Below are 9125 nucleotides of genomic sequence, written 5' to 3' on the forward strand. Positions count from 1 at the left end.
CCTTGTCAATACATTATAGATGGTATGTGTCATTTTGCACAGTATTAAAGATACTTCATACAGTGTCTTGTCCAGACTCTAGTCCAACAAGTGAATGCAGATCCCTATAAGGCATGAAAATTACAAACTTCATAGCTACTACTCCATAACCCTTCCCCCTTCGACAATTTGTTTTGTGCAGTTTTATAATAAAAAGAAAATGGACACACCTTTAAATATGTTGGTACTGATAATGTGGAATGATCGGTACATACTAAACTAGTTCATGGTCGGAAAACAATGTTGGTATACATAATGTAACAATAATTATAGTTACTACAATTCAAGTGAAAAGCTTCTAACTTAAAAAAGTAATGAAAGAAACTTCAAACATATTGTGGAATATGCTCTAAAGCAACAGCATGTTCCATCCCTATGAAACTTTCTACTGACAGTTTAGCTGACCATACTTGCAATGTTCATTTCCCTGGAGAAAAGTAGCAGTGGCACACCTTGCGCTGGCCCCAGCAGCCCCGGCAGCCTTATCTAGGGTCCTGGGGGCCTCTGAGACCTGCAGCCATAGCAGGAAACCTGGCCAGCAGCTGGAGTATGGCTCCAGCCGACCATGCTCCAGTTTTGGGTGGTGCACGCTGCCGCCACATGCACCAACCCACTTTTTTCTGGCATGGTTTTCTTTGACTCTGGGATATCCTGGGATCAACACCTCCCCTCCACCCCCACTGTAAAGTAGCAGCATGAGGAAGGCCTGCACGTGTGGTATGTGGTGCTGCAGATGGGTCTGAGGTGCCACATACTGCACGTCTGCATTCATCTGGACATGCCCTGACACTTCAAAGAGGAATCCATAGCATCAAAAACATTCTGACCTGTTGTGGTTCTTCTGAGTTCTTTGCAAAACTGCCCTATTATTTGTTTGTATTCAAAAACCAAGTGAAAACTAAACTGGGGGTACCTTACACCTATTGAGGGGTGCCTCGAGTATTGTACCCATCCACATGTAGGGCAGGAGGGAGGACCCAGTAACTATAAGCCAATCAGCCTAACTTCCATCCTAGGGAAAGTCCTAGAAAAGTTCATCGAGGAGTCTATCTGTGATAAGCTTGCAGAAGGTAAGATTCTAAATGACAGGCAGCATGGCTTCATCACGGGCAGGTCTTGTCTTACCAGCCTCATCTCCTTCTGTGACCAGGTAACTCACCACCTGGACATGAGAGAGCAGGTTGACATTGTATACCTTGACTTCCAAAAGGCCTTTAACCTAGTATCTCATGATGTCCTCGCAAGAAAATTGGAAGATTGTGGGATAACTCCAAGACAGTCAGGTGGGTGAGAAACTGGCTGCAGGATAGGACCCAGAGAGTCGTAGTGAACAGATCTGTCATCCTCATGAGAAGTGGGAAGTGGTTTCCTGCAGGGGTCAGTGCTTGGTCCAGTACTTTTCAACCTTGTAATTAACAATTTGGATGTGGGGGTGAAGAGTTCACTGGCCAAGTTCGTGGGTGACACCAAGTTATGAGGAAGCATGGTCATGCTTGAAGATAGGCTACAGTTACATGCGGACCTAGACAGGTTAGCAAGTTGGGAGGAGTGGAACCTGATAAAGTTCAACATCGAGAAATGTAAAGTGCTCCACCTTGGGACAAGCAACCCCCAACACACCTACAAGGTTGGCAGCACCAAACTGACTAGCACCACAAATGAAAGGGACCTGAAGGGTAATAATAGACCACAGTATTAATATGAGCCGGCAGTGTGATGCTGTAGCCAGTAGGGCAAATACTCTGGCATGAATCAATCAGTGCATCTCCAGCAAAACCAAGGAGGTGATTCTTCTGCTCTGCTCAGCACTGATGAGGCCACAGCTGGAGTACTGTGGCCAGTTCTGGGCACCACACTTTAACAAGGATGTGGACAAGCTTGAGAGAGTCCAAAGAAATGCCACCCATATGATCAGAGCCTTAAAAGGCAAGCCATATAAGGAAAGGCTCAGGGGTCTGGGACACTTCAGCCTCAGGAAAAGAAGGCTGAGAGGGGACCTGGTAGCAGCTTACTGCTACACTAGAGGAGTACATCAAGGGCTCAGAAATCAACTGTTCACCAGGGCACCCAAGACGAAAACCAGGAGTAATGGCCACAAACTCCTGGAAGATTGATTCAGGCTCAACATTAGGAAAAACTTCTTCACAGTCAAAGTGTCCAGACTGTGGAATAAACTCCCTCTAGAGGTGCTGCAGCCACCTACCCTGGAGATCTTCAAGAGGAGACTAGACAGTCTCCTTTCTGGGGTCACCAGACCCCCAGTTATCTTTCCTGCTTGCTGCAGGGGACTGGACCTGACGATCTTCTGAGGTCCCTTCCAGCCTTACAATCTATGAATTTATGAGTCTAAAAGGATTGAGGAACCACTGATCTATGTATTCTGCTATGTTTTTTAACTGAGCAATAAGGTAAGTAAGTTTCATTTCTCCCTTTCACATACCAGATAATCAAGAAGTTGTGCAAGGCATGACAGTAATACCTACCTAGCGCATACCTACTATGGCAAGTCTCATCTGTAGTCAGTTACACTTCCAACACAAATGTGCTAAATTTGTGTGCTTGGCTAAGATGCCTGTAGCCATTAGTCCACAACACCTTGCAGAGTTTGGAAAGGGACCCTGACTCCAGTTTTTGCTAACTTTTTAGTGCTCAACTGTAAAACCTGAGTGTATCATTTAAAATTTAAAAGAAAAATAAATTAAAATAAAATAAAATTGTTTGTTTAATGTTATTTGTCACTATAGGACTACCCTCCTGCATGAAATTGGCAACAGTTTCAAAATGCTATTAGAAACTGTAGTCCTAAAAGCACTGTATGCAGAGAACTGCCAATGATTTAAAGAGGACTTCCACAGAGGGAGGTTGGGTGCACCTACATTACATTTACCTTCAACTAAAATAAGCTTAGGGGAAGACCTTTAGAGCTCAATCATGGCTAAGTATGTTACATAAACAAGAAAATGAATAGTAAAAATCTTAAAAAGAAAACCTAATTTGACAAACACCAGCTGTTATGCTCTCTACTCTGAGCGATACATTAAAAAATTAAGCAATCATTAGCTTATTATGTTGTTTAGCAAATGTTTTCAGTTCATGTGGAAATCCTTCAGGCAATAAGAGCCAACTGCTAATTCTGCAAAAAATCACTATTTGATCAGAGCCGTCACTTTAGGCAATTCATAGGTTTGCAATATTTCTTCTTACAAATGTACTTGTTTCCTACTTTAGTACAGAAACACTTGGCATGAGATCATTGTTCCTGGTATGGTCATTTTACTATCAAAAAGAACTTATAAACCTGAAAAATATCATTATTAGAAGATTCTTCTGGCACAGGGCCTGTCTAAAAGCTAAATTATTGAGCAACTTAGTGTTCTGGTAACCTCCATTTAGGTGGGAGTGGTCAGGTTTGGGGGAGTTTTGAATCCTCTGAGGCAATGCTTTGCCTACTGGAAAACTGTAAAAAACTGGGGAGACAGCAATACCCATGCTTTAAAAGTGACCCCCCTACAACCATTCAATTATTAAAAGAAAGGCTGCAAGTGTCTATTTTCAGAAAATGAATTCAGATTGCAGATCGTTGGTGGAAGGAAGCACCCCCTTGCCTCCCTGAATGAATCATCTAGTCCTTGGAGAGGGCTGGAAGTGAAAATACACCCTGATCCACAACATTTCTGTATGAGCCAGGTTAAGGCAGTTCTGTATAGAATATGTTGACCTTAAGTAGATCTCTGTTAAGTCTACTGGATGTTTTAGATCTCCTCCCCTCTCCTAAAGTATATATGGTGTTCAGATGCTTTGTCAGGCTTTTAGATTTCACTCTGAGGTCCTGCTTTTGAAAAGTTATACAAAGCAATGCTCAGCTATGTAGCAATGCTCAATGATGCAGCACCTCACCTTTTTTGTGGGGGTGGGGAGGAACGAGGGGTGTCTACCTCTGGGTACTTTGTGTTCTAGATTAGATTACTAAAGATAGAGTAATTTATGAGCCAGAGGTATAAGAGGAAGCAATTCCAATAAAGTCAACAAAAATGTTCTCATTTACACCTGGGGTGAATCTGTTTCATATCTTTTGAATGAGAGGTACATATGTGATTTTTTTAAAGTGTATCCAGTCAAGTTGTTGAAAATTTTCCACTATTATATGCATCATCTAAGATTATGCTCTCATTTTTGCTATCTTTGTTTGTAAAGTAAATGTACACTTAAATATCATTCTTTCCCAACCAGAGAGGATCAATCACACAGAAATCAAATACACATAATAGTTATCTGAAATAATTTAAATTATTCCTAATTTCATTATGAATATTAAGAACAACCTTCTTTTTAAAAAGCCGGATTGGAGGGGTACCTGTCCTTGCTAGTACAAAGGTGCAGGCCAGAAAAAAATGCAGTAATCAATATTAATACCATGTCTTTGATCATTCAATCTGAATTAAGTGAAAGGAGAGTAGCTTACATATACCAGAGTCAAAATGGAATTATTCAAAAATGTCAAGTCAAACTAATCCATCTGATTACAGCAATGTTCCTGTTATTTCTAATATTTCCTTCTGGAATCATATGGATCAGGAGGTTAAATTAATCAAATCCTCATCACATTTTCATTTCCTCTCAGAGACTATATGCATGTTTCTCATGCCAGGAACTTTCCATTGTTACCAAATGCAGAAAAAAATCCCCTGTAACCGTTCACGAAATCTAAGAGTATAAAAGAATGACTGTATTACCAGTTTCCCAGAGGGCTGTGCTGAAGCAGAAAGAATGTTGTCTTCTAGCTTTACTTCTTTATTCTCAAGAGAAAAAAGCATTTTTGTATGATGCATTTCCCAAAATGTGTAAAGGAAAGTAATGAAACAATATAATAGACACCATTAGTGGATAAACTAAGTCATACTATAAATACAAGTGTAAGTGGGTAAAGCACTAGATAGTGCCAGGAGCCCCTTATTTCATCAACTTGAAAAGTTTTGGTTGTTTCCCCACTTTTAATGGGGTCATTTCCTCACCTTCCATCCCTGTCTGTCTTTCTGTCTTTGTCTGGATACCACAAAATCATTCTAATAAAAAAGGATGGATCTAGTTTTCCTAATGTGTGTAAAGCTAAAAGGGACCTTCTAGGTCATCAGGTCCTATCTGTGCTATTTCAAGTAACCAAGCCACATAGTCTCAGCTATCACAAGTTGTATATGAAAACTATTTAGATGTCAGTTTGCATCTACTACTTTTCTTGGCGGCTGTTCTAGAATGTTATTGATTTGGTGGATAGAAACCACCTTCTAATTTGCAGCCTGAATTAAGAAAAAACAATCTTCTCAAGAACATGTCAGATTTTGCGAGCCAGCAGACCTTTTCAAAAATATTTCTTAGAGTTTCTTAGAACTGTTGCTACAAGGTTACCATTTATATAAACTTCTGAAGTTGAGTACTGTGTAAAACTATGATCAATGTGTATAAAGTCTAATCCTTTCCAGTGTTATTCACTTTTTATAAGGTTTTTTGGCCTAGAGATGGTACCTCTTTGGCGATCATAACACATTTCTGTTTATTTGGGAAGACAGATTGTTATGCCACACAGTTTGCACCAAAGTCAGCTGCTCCTCGGCACAGTGTCTACACATGCACACAAGACCGCAGCACTTTGAGCCAGGGTGGAGAAGCCGCAGGTAGGCAGGGAGCCCGGGTGGTTGGTCAGCTTCAAGCTCCAGGTGGTGGTGTTGGGTGGCAGAGGGGCTGGCTGGGGCATGAGGAAGCTAAAATGCAGGGCTAGGCAGCAGGCAGCCCCTGCACTTTAGTACCTTTGTGCCCCAGCCAGCTGCTGTCACTATCTACGTGTGCATTTCAGCACATATTATTACTCTGCCATAGGGCAGTACTGTCCTCAACAATACTATCCTACAGAGGAGTTAATTAAGTTACTGTGCCCTAATACCAGCACATGTGTACACTTGTGACACTTTACCAGCACGTGTGTGCACATGTGACACTTTAGTGCAGAGATAATTAGTCAACTCAGCAGTAAATGTGGGGGGATGTAGATGCACCCTCTGAACAGAAAACTCACTGTTTCTTTTCTATGTCCTTTTCTATTCAACTACAGGGTCATAGGCGTAAGATCCCTGAACTGTATAGGAAATAGATGTCCTACCCCTGATCCATGTGATTCATAACAATCTGACCCAGTTCTGTTCTATACTAGCTTCTTGAAGTTCTTGTTACCTGGTATGGTATAAAGTGTGAACCACTTTTCTAATGAAATATAAGACTTATCAGCTTTAAGATCCATTCTATAGACTGGACTATGAATTATGCCCCATTTTCAAATTCTGATTCCTCTGATCCACATGACCATACTCTTTCCACTAATATTGGCTTTTCTCATGACAAACAGTGAAGAAAATGAGATAAGTTTAGGGCATAGACAGACACAGCAATAGTATTAATATCAAAGGATGCTAATACAAGCTGTTATCATGCAACTGCTGAGCCTACATGATTCTGTAGTGATGCAAGTGTTGCAAAACCACTCCGGCTAGAGCCTGACTAGGATGACATTGTTCACTTGTGTTGCTACAGGATCATGCAGATGTAAGTTAGATGCTAAAAGTTGATGCATGTCCTTGAGCACGCGTTCCCCTTCCTGTTTTAAAGTTGCTGAAATGTATATTTGTCTGTCCACCACCACACATGCTACTCTTGCCTCCAAAATATCTTCCACAAACTCTAAGTTCCTTTGTCTTTGGAGATATAAAGCACATGTAAATTAAATTAAATTAAATTTAGCTTTTAATTATTATTATTTTTAATGAACATGTAACCGTTAAAGCCAATACATATTTTCTTCCATAATAAACAAAAGTGGGTTTCAGATATTAAAGAAATGTGCATGGTCATATACCCTCAGAGACTATTCCTATTCTTCTCTCTGGCAGGGTGGGAGGGGAGGAGTATTCCTTGTGCTATAATATCCCCATGTGCAAAATAATTCATTTAAAAATGTGCTGCACTGTTGTACAAAATATTACAGTCTTTTAGTCATTTTTTAAAATTCTTCCCACTGTGGACTTTTAAAAATATCTTTCCCACAAGCTCTATAGAAAAAAAAAATTAAAAGGCAAAATTAAGTAATTTGCAGAGGAGAGTAAACGCTGCAACTGAATTAGATAGTTAAAACTCCTTTTACATATTTAGCTTTCTTAGAGAGTGAAATTATATAAGTGAATCAGTATAGTACTATTTATAATTTCCTGTAATTCTGTTCTTTAGGATTGGTGAAATATATAGACTTTTCTTTTAATTTTGATTTAATTGGGGCTGTAGAGTCCAGTGAATAATCTATTTAAATGACTAACAGGGACTTTCTTAATGTATTAAAAAGATGCCTTCACTTAGATGAGAAAATAATTACTTAGTCTTTAACTTTGCAGTCTTTTCTTTTTACCTGAAATATACAGAAGACACCATTCTAATACAAATAGATTTGGTGCAATGTGCATTTCTATGGACATGAGGGCTGTGTGAAATTTTGCTGGCTGTTTCATTTTGATGCTGTTTTGACTCGTTCTGAGCTTGAAACAGCTAAATCAAAACAAAACAAATGGCTTTGAAACAGCCTTGAAATGAAATGTAGGCAGTCGAAACATTTTGAAAGTTTTGAAACATTTCAAGTTTCAAAGCTCAAGCTGGGCTTGCCTACAGGGAAACAGAAAGTAAGGAGAGGGAGGGGGAAGAGGAGGGAAGTGGGAGCAAAGACTTCTTTCATATTGACTATGTAGCTGGCCAGTGACTGTGATCCTTCCCTGAGGTCCCTTCCAATCCCAGTGCTCTGGGGGAGGAATGGAAAAACAGAATAAAAGGCAGCATTGTTTGAACTCGCCTGCTCTCTGTCTTTGGGTCTGACAGTTACTGAGCTGTGTCTTCCAGCAGCTCAGGAGCGTTAGACAATGAAGGCTACTACTAGCATTGATTTGAATGATTTCCTACTTGCTAGGCTAGCAAGTGGGATTCCACAATACCTTTTGCTTTCTTCTAGACCCTTTTATTTTATTATTATATTCATTGATTTATTCTTTTCAATCTTATAATTATATTGGATATTACACTACAGAATGTAATTTATATAGGAAGGGAGACACATTTCTATTTTATTCCTATACATTTATACCTTGCGGCATAGGCTACACACCTTAGAGAATTTATATAGGAATGCAGGTACATTTATACCATGTGGCATCAACTACACACCTTACAGAATTTATATAGGAATGCAGATACATTTTTATATTTGTATAAAAGCAAGACACTATGAAACACACCATGAAGTGTGGTGGAAAGGCAGCTGGCAAGCCTTCAGGCAGGGGCAGAAGAGGGGGTAGAGGGAGAGGTATAAGTTCCCCACCACTCCCAAACTGAGATGCAGCCTCTTTCCTACAACTAGTAGGGACAAGGCTTCCACAAGCAGCAAGGAGAGGAGCAGTGCCAGTGCTACTGCCTGTGCCTGAGACTGCATCCCCTCCAAGAGCACCAGACATAGCCACTCGCATGCCCCACCACCATGACAACAGCAGCAGCACCAGCATGACAGTCTCCTTCACAGGTACCTCTCCACTTTTACCTGTGCTCCTACATCGCCCTTCTCCCCGCCCCCACCCCAGCCTGTCCCTCAACCCCTGATGCCTCCATTTCCATTTTCACTGACTGGCTTTCTTGTCTGCATTGCATGCCAGCCTCTGGCTTCTTTACTACTCCTTCCATCCAGGAAGAGCACACACACCAACTGCAGGTGCCTCCTCAGCCTGACAAAGGGTTTTTCAACCTGAAAGCTTGCTAAGATATATTTCTGTAACTAACTATTCAGTTGGTCTGCTAAAACATACCAGATTAAATTGAGCCAAAGGAAGGGACCTTGTCTGCCAGTGCCATGTCCTTAGACCAACACCCCTAGGCACCTGGCCGGAAGGACGCAGGGCCCTGGGCACATCTAAACCCCAGGGTTAGGGCTGGCAGGGAGACTTCTCTGCCAGCTGCTGGAGAAAAAGCTCCTGCTGGAGAGGAAAGAAAGGTTCTAGTCTGTGACAGTTTGG

The 9125-nt window shown here is 40.9% G+C and overlaps 1 protein-coding gene across 1 annotated transcript in view; it reads right to left on the minus strand.

Annotated features, from left to right (window-relative positions):
• Nucleotides 1-9125, minus strand: part of TCERG1L (transcription elongation regulator 1 like) — a 275073-nt gene that overhangs the window by 231960 nt on the left and 33988 nt on the right. The window lies entirely within an intron of this gene.

This window comes from Gavialis gangeticus, unplaced genomic scaffold (assembly GCF_001723915.1).
Source record: "Gavialis gangeticus isolate Ggan-Ray unplaced genomic scaffold, GavGan_comp1, whole genome shotgun sequence".
NCBI lineage: Eukaryota > Metazoa > Chordata > Crocodylia > Gavialidae > Gavialis > Gavialis gangeticus.